At 45.3% G+C, this 15,356-nt stretch overlaps 1 protein-coding gene and 2 long non-coding RNA genes across 3 annotated transcripts in view; all 3 read right to left on the reverse strand.

Moving 5' to 3' along the window:
- Nucleotides 1-15,356, reverse strand: part of mmd (disintegrin and metalloproteinase domain-containing protein mind-meld) — a 557,313-nt gene that overhangs the window by 24,140 nt on the left and 517,817 nt on the right. The gene's annotated exons all lie outside the window — the stretch shown is intronic.
- On the reverse strand, nt 6,260-6,942 carry LOC117184633 (uncharacterized). The gene is made up of 2 exons (XR_004470041.1): nt 6,883-6,942; nt 6,260-6,824 (listed from the first exon to the last, which is right to left on the reverse strand). It is a non-coding gene; the product is annotated as an uncharacterized lncRNA (long non-coding RNA).
- Nucleotides 14,352-15,147, reverse strand: LOC117184634 (uncharacterized). Its single transcript, XR_004470042.1, has 2 exons — nt 14,854-15,147; nt 14,352-14,795 (listed from the first exon to the last, which is right to left on the reverse strand). It is a non-coding gene; the product is annotated as an uncharacterized lncRNA (long non-coding RNA).

A 15,356-nucleotide genomic window follows, 5' to 3' on the forward strand; every position in this document is an offset into this window, starting at 1 on the left:
GGCGGCGGTGTACGAATGTCGAATTTGGTATTTCGCTAATCATTAAACTTGTGTGACTTGAATTGAACACCGTTATCTGACACTATCACTTCCGGGACTCCAAAGCAATGAAACAGGTCTTCCTCCATGAACCTAATTACGGCATCCGCCGTAAATTTCTTTACCACTTTTAGGAAAGGAAATTTAGAAAAATGATCGAGTACTACAAAAATGCCTATATTTCCAGATCGACTTCGGAGGTACGGACCTAGAAAATCGACGTAAAGTTTCTGAAATAGCCGAAAGGTCTCTCCTGCTTTGCCCATTGGAGGACGTAGGGGACGATTGGGGTGCTGACAACATTTGCACACTTCGCAATTGTTGATAAAAGCTTTTACATCGCCCACTAAATTTGGCCAATAATAGAAGCGTCGAACTCGTTCTAGCGTCTTATTGATCCCACTGTGAGAAGCTAAGGGATGTTCGTGGCCTTGTTTAAGCACTTCTGTCACCAGAGCTCTGGGAACCCACAGTTTCCAGCACATGTCGTCACTATTTTGCTCACCAGTGGCGTGTTCAGCTCGACGATACAGAAGGTTATCCATTACTTTTACATCAGGTAAACGATCTGGATTAGCTTGAATTTTCGCAATGAGTTCCTGATAGTCAGTGGATTTAAACGCTTCCGATTGAAGGTCCACTAGGCTATCAATGCCAATATACGATAAGTCTTCGGTATGCACTCGTGATAAGGCATCCGGAACGATGTTCTGACTACCCTTTCTATGAAAAATCTTAAAGGTGAAGCCTTGCAGTTTCAGGGCCCATCGAGCTAGTCTCGAGTTTAGGTCAGCCTGTGACATCAGCCATTTTAATGAGGCATGATCGGTAATAATGGAAAACTGATGCCCTTCTACATACGCTCTAAATTTCTTGACGCACATGACCGCTGCCAAACACTCTTTTTCGGTTACGGAATAATTACGTTGACATTGGTTCAATTTGCGTGACATAAAAGCGATGGGTACCTCGTTGCCATCTTCATCTGATTGCATCAGGACACCACCCACTCCTGTGTGACTCGCATCACAATGGATTGAAAAAGGAATGGTAAAATCAGGACTGTGCAACACAGGAGCGTTACACATCTGTGATTTTAAGGAATCGAACGCGTTCTGTGCTTCATCGGTCCATTCAAATTTTCGCTTGCTCTTAAGTGTATCTGAGATTGGCGCTGCGATACCCGCATAATTTTTTATGAATTTGTGGTACCAACCAGTGAGACCTAAGAACCTACGGACTTGTTTCACGGATCGGGGGACCGGAAACTCTTGAATCGCTTGGACCTTCTCAACATCTGTCTGGATCGTTCCGTTGCCTATAATATGGCCTAGGTATTTGATCTCCTTTAGGCAAAATTTGGACTTCTCCACGTTTATGGTCAGACCAGCTTCGCGTAATCGGCCAGACAGGACATTGAGGACTTGAATATGCTGCTCAAAGGATTCAGAGATCACCAACAAATCGTCTAGATAAATAAATATCTCATTTCGTAGAGATGGCGGTATCACTTTATCCATCAACTTGGACATCGTTTGGGGTGCATTACACAACCCAAAGGGCATGACCGTGTACTGATACAACGGGCGCCCTGGGATGGTAAACGCCGTTTTTTCACGAGCGCTTACTTCCAGCGGAATTTGCCAATAGGCATCCTTCAAATCGATGCTTGAAATGAACTCAGCTCGAGGAAGCCGACTGAGAATGCCATCGATCAATGGCATGGGATAAGCGTTCTTAACAGTGACTTCGTTCAGTTTCCGACTGTCGATGCATAATCGCACCTTTCCCGGTTTACGAACGAGGACCACGGGTGACGACCATGCGCTATCTGATTCTTCGATTACTCCAAGAGCTAACATTCGGTCTACCTCTACGTACATTAGCTTTTCAACGGCTGGAGACACAGCATAATGTCGTTGCTTTATTGCCTTTGCGCTGCCTACTTCAATATCGTGCGACAACCAGCCCGTTTTTCCCAGACCTTGCTTCGCAAAGGAGGGAAACAAGTTGACCGTCTCTGCTAACTGAGCTTGCTGATGCTTCGACAAACACACATGTAACGTACTATCAAATGCTAAGCTTGACACCTCTGGACTGGATGATTTATTGGCTAGAAAAGCAGGTAACAAATTAAAACGAGACCAAAAGTCTATGCCTAGATATAGGTCTTGCGCCAAGGATAGGACTACAAACAATTTCAAGACTTTCTTCTGGCCTTGAAAACCCACTTCGGTGGTGACCTTGCCAATTATTGGCTGGCTCTGCCCATCCGCCGTACGTACTGCTGCTCTCACAGGCTTGATCTGGTTCGGATTCTGAACCAGGTCGGCCGCGAACTTCCCACCTATGCAACTTATGGATGCACCGGTGTCCATCAGTCAACTGAGCGTCCTTCCCAGTACGGTGACTTCCGCATAGGGTCGCCAGTCCTTAGACGTATTAACGACTGACGCCAATACGTTAGAGCGCTCGGTTTTGACAGTTTGCCGATATTGGAGCAATCGCTTTCGAGATCGAGTCGGTAATGGAATTCGGTCCTCACTTGGGGGTAAAATTCAAGTGGGTGAAGGAATGTCTGGGAGTAGTGGAACTGTCGAAACGTCCATTAAATGATGTTCGTTGCTTTCGAACTGTTTGGTTTGCGTGCACCTGTCGATTGTGCACGGCTTGACGAGTTTTTTGGATCGTTGCACCTAGAGCACGACGGTTTATACGTATCCCGTTTGCCACAGCCGTAACAAAAGACGGTGCGATCACCTACGCAGTCTTGATACCGATGCCCCTGACAACCACAGTTCCAACAGGAAAGGGTAACTGCAGCGATATCTAGCTGTTCTGTTTCATCGACCTCATCGCCTTCCTTGTCTGTCTGTACCACAATTTCATGCACCTGTCGTCGTATAGGATTACGCTTCGGCTCAGCGCTGCCCATAGGCTTAGCCACTGATTGCAAAAACCGTTCGCGAGTACGCACTATGTTGCGCAATTGTGCTACTGACAGAATGGGAATGTATAAAATTTCATGTTGGATATCGGCCAAGAGATTCGACTTTAGCACTTCCAACAGCGACATTTCGGACATGGGGTTGACTAGTTTGTCGGACAAGGTTACAATGGCTTCGTAAAATGTATCAAATAGTTCGTGCGGCTTCTGCTTTCGTTGCACTATTGCCGTACGAATTTCCAGATCGGTACACCCATCTCTAAATCGAGTTTTTAAGGCTGTACTTAGCTGCGGCCAGGTCACGGATGGTACGCTTTTATGGTAACGCCAAAACCACTCGCTCGCACTGGCTTCAAATAAATAAATGCCGTTTCTGGCCACTAGATCGAGATTACCCTCTAAGGTCTGCTTGGTTAGCGCTTCTATCCGATATATGAAATCTTCCACCGACATGGACGAATTTCCGGAAAACCGCACCTTCCATCCTGCGATTATTTGTCCAATCCTATCTGGTCGTAGTCCCGCTATCTGTTGGGATCCCCATGGGGTTACCGAGACATTAGAATCATTAGCCTGATTTATCGGGGCACCTACGGACTCTCGAGTTGGTATTTGGAACAACTGTTCGAAGGTTTGATTTTCTCCACTAGGCTGTGAAGATCCAGCAGCTTGGTCATTCGGCGGCTGTACCGTTGGACTTGCCAAACGTTGGAATCCTATTTCCATAGTCTGAGTCATTTGAGTCATGGCTTGAGACAACAACCCGATTTGACCCATAGCGTCCGTCAACGCCTGTGCCATTTGCGCCCAGCCTGGGCTTGCTTCATTCGCTGGCTCGCTACTCTGAACTGGCATGATTGGTACACCGACTTCAGTTGGACCAACGGACGGTAAATTTTCAGTATTCGCAGCTGGACCTGCTGTCCCACGCTGTGATCTGGTTCTCATTCGAAGCTGAGAAGACTCTACGTTCGAGGCGGACGCCTGCGCTACGGCTAATTCCTCAGCTAAGCTAGGAGCAGATGATTGTAGGGGCTTGTTGCACGCCGGGCACACGGTCTTTTCACCTCTTCTCCTATTAAAACAAACTAAATGATATACGTGGTTACAACTTGTTCTTAAAAGCTGTGTCCGATATTCTACCTGTCTTACGCAAATACAACAGATAATATCGGAATGGTCGTTTTGATCAATCTCGTCAAAACTCCAATCCAATGACATCCTATCCTAATTTTACTAATATATGATTTTCTTTTCTACTCTCGATTATTAACTTTTAACGATCGATATATCTACTCTGTATCCACAAAATTCGGAAACCATGCACCATTCGTCTAATAGGAGTGTGTCCCCCACTGACTCTGGTGATATTATTAACAATCAACAATCAGTACAATGAGTCATCGGATGAACTGGGACCGTTCGGTAGTTCTACACCACTGACGGATATCCGAGCAATCCGAAACCCTGACAAACCGATGGCCCTCTACTTATACTGTAGGTCGTCCAGAACCACAATACAGTAGAGCCATTCCACCTACGTCTGTCAAACAAAAAAAACGGAACAACAATAGAAAAACTGAAGAAGAAGACAAGGTTATGCTGACCCAGGAAATATACCATCTCCGATTCTATTGCCTTCGTTCGCGGCCAGGCCGTAGCTCTAAGCCACTGACTAACCTGATCCAGGCCAAAACGGCAGACAATGATCAGCAACGGTATGGACAAGTTCATCCCCCAAACAACACGCTCCCATCTCGGTGGGTAGGCAGTAGAGCTAATCCACTTTGAAACCTAAATCCGACCGAAACATTAGAACGCGCTATTTAGCGGAATGGCCTATCCGGCCAGATACTACAGGTTCGTTACTATGCCTAGTAATTTGATTAACCTCGAGCGCGGGGCTTTAAAGTCTTTTAGAAACTGCTACGCAATCCAGCTACTCGAAGTCAATCACCCAGACAATGCACGACCATGTATATCTGTTGGGAATTAATGGATGAAGGAATAAGTCTTGTGCCACTGCATTGAGATGCAGCTCGCATTGGTGTTGATGACTTTATAAAACTTTCTTGGTCGGGGCAAGCCGAAGAAGGGCCCCACGTTGGGCGCCAAAATTACAAATTCTTTAAGAAACCCTGCCATAAAATCGTGACAGACTTTTCGAACCAATTGCCATTTAAAATTTGTCTTTACCTGTAGCATACAACGTACAGGGTCGAGGAGCTGATGAATAGGTAAACGGGAGTAGGAAGTACGCGCTGGCTTCGGCTTTTGTCTCTGGTCGGCGGGGTGTGGGCATGGAGGAAATTTTACTACCCATTTATAGCTCTGGCAAATGGTCGAGATAAGAATTTATAAAAAAAATCGCGTACGAGTAGGGAAAGGATACTAGGAAACGGGATACAGGGGGGTCAAAGGGACAGATCAGCATGTACCCGTAAACGAAGAAGATCACCGGTCAGATCTTTGTCGGCTGCGGTATCGCCCATTGGCGAGAACGCCCACCCTACCATGATCCTTCAGGGCCACCTATTAATCGTCAGGATCCCTCCAACAAAGACTGCGGTGGGTCACATCTCCGTCTTTCGAGGTTGCATGGTTCCGATATAATCTATTTAGCCATGGTTCATTTCCAAAACTACTTTATTTAAACAATCCATAATTCTTCATTTAAATTCCTATAAAACCTAACGCTAATAGAACCTAGTCCCTAGTATAAGCCTGCTATTCGGTATCGTCTTACATTTATAGGGTATTACTAGTATCAAGAGTATCATAGGGGCGAGGTAGGGTATAATGTTCTTAAATCTATAAAAATTATTAGTAGTATGTATATATAGATGCAAGAAATAGGTTACGTGTTCATCATAGGAACAAGGAAACGTCATATGTCATTACGGTAACTTGGTCAGTGCCAAAACCAGACAAAAATCGGGTATATGGAAAGTCGTTTAAAGGCATGAGTAATACGTGTATAAAACCGTGATCATGGTTGAAGACCAACGAATAGTTACCGCACATTCATTCTTTTCAGATGGCTTACTTGTTTTTTTTTTCTCTTATAATCAATTACGAGACGATTTATAATTTTGACTCCCACGCAGAAAGATCTTTCGTTGTGTGTTGGATGAGGTGATTTGATGGGTGGATGAGTATGATGATGTGTGTGATTGTGATGAGTATCTGCATAGATGATGAGATGAATGTGTGGCAACCAAAATCAAAAACTGTAAAAATAATCGGTATTAATACACTACTCATTTTTTCAAGTTCGACTTAGCCCATGGACAGGAATTCCCTTTTTGTTTATACCGGATTTAATTGGCGTTTGCACATTTTTGCCGTATCAAAAGAACATTGTTAAACAGAAAGCGGATAAAAAAACGGGGTTTCGCATATCGGGTCTAATTTCGAAAGAAAGATAGAAAATATAACTAAATCCGATGCGGGTTCGATGCTTCCCGGCTGGAGACCGAGTTCCTACTCGAGGTCTGAAGGTGGCACACGATTGTACCGGGCGCAGGTAACATCAGCTGCTTCCGATGCCAGGGGTCAATGACCGCGGTCCATCTGCGGCGTGAGGTTAGGTACACTCGCACCCTGGATTGCTCGTGGGGTGACTGGTTTATTTGAAGAGTCACTCAGCTCATCCCCATGGGTCGAACTTGTCCAGGCGAAGATTGCAGAGCACACCGATCGGGTTTACTTGAGGCGCAAGTCCATGCCCTCGGCTACCGAACGGTGGTACGGGCACGTGGCCAAGAGGTCTCCGGGAATAACCAATCCGTATCTTCTAGACCAGCGTTTCAATACGTAGATACTAGTGGTGCTAATCCTACACGGAAAGAACAGAACATTTTTCAACGGGTCGCTGCAGCTGGGTGGATAATTACCTCAACAGAATTGCACCACTGTTTCGAAAAATGTTGATACACTGGGGGCGCTCGATATATAACTGGCGCGTCCACTCAAATTCAATGGTCACTTTGAGCCGCACTTGGCACTTGCACTAGGCTTTGACTTTGGGCTTGACCTTGTTTAGAGAACTGGGTCAGCTCAAGCAGACTTCTTTTTTCACTGCCGGTCACTCTGACGGCCACGAGGTAAAAAAGACAGAGGCTGAGACTACTAGGTACAGCAACCCACGTTTTTTCCACACCTTCTATGGTCTTTTTCTGTTATACAGAATCCAGCCACAGCAATATTTAATGAAATATAGTGCAAAGCTGAAAAATTGCATATCTTAGTGTTGCCACTTGGTCGCAAAACAGCTGATAATCTATGTATGGTTAAAGCTCACAAGCTCTGCAACTGGAATTTTTTTCTGCCTAGTTTTAGGCTGTAATTTTGGGGGTTAGCCGTTCATAATTCAAATAAAAGGCACGAAAAGCGTCGAATATTACACCCCCCCGCTGAAATCACACTTTGGGGTCTTGCTAACCAAAGCGTGATCCACACTTGGAGTGCTTGATACGATTTATTGTTTAATATCTTTTGCGTGATATTTACCTATAAAGCGACCCTGGAAATCTTCCAGCTCATAGTAGCTGTTCCCGAGTCTTTTCTTAATGCGGGCTTTTCGAAACGTAGGTGCTAGTTTCGCATTAAAGCCTTTCACAAAACTACTCTGATCAAAATTTCGTCTATAAACTTCTTGACCCACTTGAAAGTTTACTTCTCGGCTTCGAAGATTATAGATATTTTCGTTTCGAACATGCTGCTGTTTCATTGCTTCTGCAGCGGTCTTGCGAATTAGCTCGAAGGAATCGTCGCGATCAAATACCACAGTTCGGTCCTCCAACATACTGAGGTTTCGTAGGAGTTGATAAGTGGAACCGCCAGTAATCATGTTTTGGCCAAAAGCAACACGATATGGGCTACTTTTTACGGCTGCATGCACACTGGACCGTAACGCACAAGTAATGAAGCTAATCTGCTCATCCCAATTGGATTGATCGGGCTTAATGTACGCTTTGATAGCAGCGAGTACTGAGCGATTTACCCGCTCTGAGGCATTGGTTTGGGGAGCGTAGGCGGCGGTGTACGAATGTCGAATTTGGTATTTCGCTAATCATTAAACTTGTGTGACTTGAATTGAACACCGTTATCTGACACTATCACTTCCGGGACTCCAAAGCAATGAAACAGGTCTTCCTCCATGAACCTAATTACGGCATCCGCCGTAAATTTCTTTACCACTTTTAGGAAAGGAAATTTAGAAAAATGATCGAGTACTACAAAAATGCCTATATTTCCAGATCGACTTCGGAGGTACGGACCTAGAAAATCGACGTAAAGTTTCTGAAATAGCCGAAAGGTCTCTCCTGCTTTGCCCATTGGAGGACGTAGGGGACGATTGGGGTGCTGACAACATTTGCACACTTCGCAATTGTTGATAAAAGCTTTTACATCGCCCACTAAATTTGGCCAATAATAGAAGCGTCGAACTCGTTCTAGCGTCTTATTGATCCCACTGTGAGAAGCTAAGGGATGTTCGTGGCCTTGTTTAAGCACTTCTGTCACCAGAGCTCTGGGAACCCACAGTTTCCAGCACATGTCGTCACTATTTTGCTCACCAGTGGCGTGTTCAGCTCGACGATACAGAAGGTTATCCATTACTTTTACATCAGGTAAACGATCTGGATTAGCTTGAATTTTCGCAATGAGTTCCTGATAGTCAGTGGATTTAAACGCTTCCGATTGAAGGTCCACTAGGCTATCAATGCCAATATACGATAAGTCTTCGGTATGCACTCGTGATAAGGCATCCGGAACGATGTTCTGACTACCCTTTCTATGAAAAATCTTAAAGGTGAAGCCTTGCAGTTTCAGGGCCCATCGAGCTAGTCTCGAGTTTAGGTCAGCCTGTGACATCAGCCATTTTAATGAGGCATGATCGGTAATAATGGAAAACTGATGCCCTTCTACATACGCTCTAAATTTCTTGACGCACATGACCGCTGCCAAACACTCTTTTTCGGTTACGGAATAATTACGTTGACATTGGTTCAATTTGCGTGACATAAAAGCGATGGGTACCTCGTTGCCATCTTCATCTGATTGCATCAGGACACCACCCACTCCTGTGTGACTCGCATCACAATGGATTGAAAAAGGAATGGTAAAATCAGGACTGTGCAACACAGGAGCGTTACACATCTGTGATTTTAAGGAATCGAACGCGTTCTGTGCTTCATCGGTCCATTCAAATTTTCGCTTGCTCTTAAGTGTATCTGAGATTGGCGCTGCGATACCCGCATAATTTTTTATGAATTTGTGGTACCAACCAGTGAGACCTAAGAACCTACGGACTTGTTTCACGGATCGGGGGACCGGAAACTCTTGAATCGCTTGGACCTTCTCAACATCTGTCTGGATCGTTCCGTTGCCTATAATATGGCCTAGGTATTTGATCTCCTTTAGGCAAAATTTGGACTTCTCCACGTTTATGGTCAGACCAGCTTCGCGTAATCGGCCAGACAGGACATTGAGGACTTGAATATGCTGCTCAAAGGATTCAGAGATCACCAACAAATCGTCTAGATAAATAAATATCTCATTTCGTAGAGATGGCGGTATCACTTTATCCATCAACTTGGACATCGTTTGGGGTGCATTACACAACCCAAAGGGCATGACCGTGTACTGATACAACGGGCGCCCTGGGATGGTAAACGCCGTTTTTTCACGAGCGCTTACTTCCAGCGGAATTTGCCAATAGGCATCCTTCAAATCGATGCTTGAAATGAACTCAGCTCGAGGAAGCCGACTGAGAATGCCATCGAACAATGGCATGGGATAAGCGTTCTTAACAGTGACTTCGTTCAGTTTCCGACTGTCGATGCATAATCGCACCTTTCCCGGTTTACGAACGAGGACCACGGGTGACGACCATGCGCTATCTGATTCTTCGATTACTCCAAGAGCTAACATTCGGTCTACCTCTACGTACATTAGCTTTTCAACGGCTGGAGACACAGCATAATGTCGTTGCTTTATTGCCTTTGCGCTGCCTACTTCAATATCGTGCGACAACCAGCCCGTTTTTCCCAGACCTTGCTTCGCAAAGGAGGGAAACAAGTTGACCGTCTCTGCTAACTGAGCTTGCTGATGCTTCGACAAACACACATGTAACGTACTATCAAATGCTAAGCTTGACACCTCTGGACTGGATGATTTATTGGCTAGAAAAGCAGGTAACAAATTAAAACGAGACCAAAAGTCTATGCCTAGATATAGGTCTTGCGCCAAGGATGGGACTACAAACAATTTCAAGACTTTCTTCTGGCCTTGAAAACCCACTTCGGTGGTGACCTTGCCAATTATTGGCTGGCTCTGCCCATCCGCCGTACGTACTGCTGCTCTCACAGGCTTGATCTGGTTCGGATTCTGAACCAGGTCGGCCGCGAACTTCCCACCTATGCAACTTATGGATGCACCGGTGTCCATCAGTCCACTGAGCGTCCTTCCCAGTACGGTGACTTCCGCATAGGGTCGCCAGTCCTTAGACGTATTAACGACTGACGCCAATACGTTAGAGCGCTCGGTTTTGACAGTTTGCCGATATTGGAGCAATCGCTTTCGAGATCGAGTCGGTAATGGAATTCGGTCCTCACTTGGGGGTAAAATTCAAGTGGGTGAAGGAATGTCTGGGAGTAGTGGAACTGTCGAAACGTCCATTAAATGATGTTCGTTGCTTTCGAACTGTTTGGTTTGCGTGCACCTGTCGATTGTGCACGGCTTGACGAGTTTTTTGGATCGTTGCACCTAGAGCACGACGGTTTATACGTATCCCGTTTGCCACAGCCGTAACAAAAGACGGTGCGATCACCTACGCAGTCTTGATACCGATGCCCCTGACAACCACAGTTCCAACAGGAAAGGGTAACTGCAGCGATATCTAGCTGTTCTGTTTCATCGACCTCATCGCCTTCCTTGTCTGTCTGTACCACAATTTCATGCACCTGTCGTCGTATAGGATTACGCTTCGGCTCAGCGCTGCCCATAGGCTTAGCCACTGATTGCAAAAACCGTTCGCGAGTACGCACTATGTTGCGCAATTGTGCTACTGACAGAATGGGAATGTATAAAATATCATGTTGGATATCGGCCAAGAGATTCGACTTTAGCACTTCCAACAGCGACATTTCGGACATGGGGTTGACTAGTTTGTCGGACAAGGTCACAATGGCTTCGTAAAATGTATCAAATAGTTCGTGCGGCTTCTGCTTTCGTTGCACTATTGCCGTACGAATTTCCAGATCGGTACACCCATCTCTAAATCGAGTTTTTAAGGCTGTACTTAGCTGCGGCCAGGTCACGGATGGTACGCTTTTATGGTAACGCCAAAACCACTCGCTCGCACTGGCTTCAAATAAATAAATGCCGTTTCTGGCCACTAGATCGAGATTACCCTCTAAGGTCTGCTTGGTTAGCGCTTCTATCCGATATATGAAATCTTCCACCGACATGGACGAATTTCCGGAAAACCGCACCTTCCATCCTGCGATTATTTGTCCAATCCTATCTGGTCGTAGTCCCGCTATCTGTTGGGATCCCCATGGGGTTACCGAGACATTAGAATCATTAGCCTGATTTATCGGGGCACCTACGGACTCTCGAGTTGGTATTTGGAACAACTGTTCGAAGGTTTGATTTTCTCCACTAGGCTGTGAAGATCCAGCAGCTTGGTCATTCGGCGGCTGTACCGTTGGACTTGCCAAACGTTGGAATCCGTTGACCCATAGCGTCCGTCAACGCCTGTGCCATTTGCGCCCAGCCTGGGCTTGCTTCATTCGCTGGCTCGCTACTCTGAACTGGCATGATTGGTACACCGACTTCAGTTGGACCAACGGACGGTAAATTTTCAGTATTCGCAGCTGGACCTGCTGTCCCACGCTGTGATCTGGTTCTCATTCGAAGCTGAGAAGACTCTACGTTCGAGGCGGACGCCTGCGCTACGGCTAATTCCTCAGCTAAGCTAGGAGCAGATGATTGTAGGGGCTTGTTGCACGCCGGGCACACGGTCTTTTCACCTCTTCTCGTATTAAAACAAACTAAATGATATACGTGGTTACAACTTGTTCTTAAAAGCTGTGTCCGATATTCTACCTGTCTTACGCAAATACAACAGATAATATCGGAATGGTCGTTTTGATCAATCTCGTCAAAACTCCAATCCAATGACATCCTATCCTAATTTTACTAATATATGATTTTCTTTTCTACTCTCGATTATTAACTTTTAACGATCGATATATCTACTCTGTATCCACAAAATTCGGAAACCATGCACCATTCGTCTAATAGGAGTGTGTCCCCCACTGACTCTGGTGATATTATTAACAATCAACAATCAGTACAATGAGTCATCGGATGAACTGGGACCGTTCGGTAGTTCTACACCACTGACGGATATCCGAGCAATCCGAAACCCTGACAAACCGATGGCCCTCTACTTATACTGTAGGTCGTCCAGAACCACAATACAGTAGAGCCATTCCACCTACGTCTGTCAAACAAAAAAAACGGAACAACAATAGAAAAACTGAAGAAGAAGACAAGGTTATGCTGACCCAGGAAATATACCATCTCCGATTCTATTGCCTTCGTTCGCGGCCAGGCCGTAGCTCTAAGCCACTGACTAACCTGATCCAGGCCAAAACGGCAGACAATGATCAGCAACGGTATGGACAAGTTCATCCCCCAAACAACACGCTCCCATCTCGGTGGGTAGGCAGTAGAGCTAATCCACTTTGAAACCTAAATCCGACCGAAACATTAGAACGCGCTATTTAGCGGAATGGCCTATCCGGCCAGATACTACAGGTTCGTTACTATGCCTAGTAATTTGATTAACCTCGAGCGCGGGGCTTTAAAGTCTTTTAGAAACTGCTACGCAATCCAGCTACTCGAAGTCAATCACCCAGACAATGCACGACCATGTATATCTGTTGGGAATTAATGGATGAAGGAATAAGTCTTGTGCCACTGCATTGAGATGCAGCTCGCATTGGTGTTGATGACTTTATAAAACTTTCTTGGTCGGGGCAAGCCGAAGAAGGGCCCCACGTTGGGCGCCAAATTTACAAATTCTTTAAGAAACCCTGCCATAAAATCGTGACAGACTTTTCGAACCAATTGCCATTTAAAATTTGTCTTTACCTGTAGCATACAACGTACAGGGTCGAGGAGCTGATGAATAGGTAAACGGGAGTAGGAAGTACGCGCTGGCTTCGGCTTTTGTCTCTGGTCGGCGGGGTGTGGGCATGGAGGAAATTTTACTACCCATTTATAGCTCTGGCAAATGGTCGAGATAAGAATTTATAAAAAAAATCGCGTACGAGTAGGGAAAGGATACTAGGAAACGGGATACAGGGGGGTCAAAGGGACAGATCAGCATGTACCCGTAAACGAAGAAGATCACCGGTCAGATCTTTGTCGGCTGCGGTATCGCCCATTGGCGAGAACGCCCACCCTACCATGATCCTTCAGGGCCACCTATTAATCGTCAGGATCCCTCCAACAAAGACTGCGGTGGGTCACATCTCCGTCTTTCGAGGTTGCATGGTTCCGATATAATCTATTTAGCCATGGTTCATTTCCAAAACTACTTTATTTAAACAATCCATAATTCTTCATTTAAATTCCTATAAAACCTAACGCTAATAGAACCTAGTCCCTAGTATAAGCCTGCTATTCGGTATCGTCTTACATTTATAGGGTATTACTAGTATCAAGAGTATCATAGGGGCGAGGTAGGGTATAATGTTCTTAAATCTATAAAAATTATTAGTAGTATGTATATATAGATGCATGAAATAGGTTACGTGTTCATCATACGAACAAGGAAACGTCATATGTCATTACGGTAACTTGGTCAGTGCCAAAACCAGACAAAAATCGGGTATATGGAAAGTCGTTTAAAGGCATGAGTAATACGTGTATAAAACCGTGATCATGGTTGAAGACCAACGAATAGTTACCGCACATTCATTCTTTTCAGATTGCTTACTTGTTTTTTTTTTCTCTTATAATCACTTACGAGACGATTAATAACTTTGACTCCCACGCAGAAAGATCTTTCGTTGTGTGTTGGATGAGGTGATTTGATGGGTGGATGAGTATGATGATGTGTGTGATTGTGATGAGTATCTGCATAGATGATGAGATGAATGTGTGGCAACCAAAATCAAAAACTGTAAAAATAATCGGTATTAATACACTACTCATTTTTTCAAGTTCGACTTAGCCCATGGACAGGAATTCCCTTTTTGTTTATACCGGATTTAATTGGCGTTTGCACATTTTTGCCGTATCAAAAGAACATTGTTAAACAGAAAGCGGATAAAAAAACGGGGTATCGCATATCGGGTCTAATTTCGAAAGAAAGATAGAAAATATAACTAAATCCGATGCGGGTTCGATGCTTCCCGGCTGGAGACCGAGTTCCTACTCGAGGTCTGAAGGTGGCACACGATTGTACCGGGCGCAGGTAACATCAGCTGCTTCCGATGCCAGGGGTCAATGACCGCGGTCCATCTGCGGCGTGAGGTTAGGTACACTCGCACCCTGGATTGCTCGTGGGGTGACTGGTTTATTTGAAGAGTCACTCAGCTCATCCCCATGGGTCGAACTTGTCCAGGCGAAGATTGCAGAGCACACCGATCGGGTTTACTTGAGGCGCAAGTCCATGCCCTCGGCTACCGAACGGTGGTACGGGCACGTGGCCAAGAGGTCTCCGGGAATAACCAATCCGTATCTTCTAGACCAGCGTTTCAATACGTAGATACTAGTGGTGCTAATCCTACACGGAAAGAACAGAACATTTTTCAACGGGTCGCTGCAGCTGGGTGGATAATTACCTCAACAGAATTGCACCACTGTTTCGAAAAATGTTGATACACTGGGGGTGCTCGTTTCCAAATGGTCGAACGGCTGCCCCAGTATTGGCGATATATAACTGGCGCGTCCACTCAAATTCAATGGTCACTTTGAGCCGCACTTGGCACTTGCACTAGGCTTTGACTTTGGGCTTGACCTTGTTTAGAGAACTGGGTCAGCTCAAGCAGACTTCTTTTTTCACTGCCGGTCACTCTGACGGCCACGAGGTAAAAAAGACAGAGGCTGGGACTACTAGGTACAGCAACCCTCGTTGATAATCTCAACCCTCAGCTGATAATCTATGTATGGTTAAAGCTCACAAGCTCTGCAACTGGAATTTTTTTTCTGCCTAGTTTTAGGCTGTAATTTTGGGAGTTAGCCGTTCATAATTCAAATAAAAGGCACGACAAGCGTCGAATATTACAGTTTATGCCCTGTTTCGGTCATATTGGCTTTTTGATGTGGTTTAAAAATCCTGATGACC

This window comes from Drosophila pseudoobscura, chromosome X (genome assembly GCF_009870125.1).
Source record: "Drosophila pseudoobscura strain MV-25-SWS-2005 chromosome X, UCI_Dpse_MV25, whole genome shotgun sequence".
Classification (NCBI taxonomy): Eukaryota; Metazoa; Arthropoda; class Insecta; order Diptera; family Drosophilidae; genus Drosophila; species Drosophila pseudoobscura.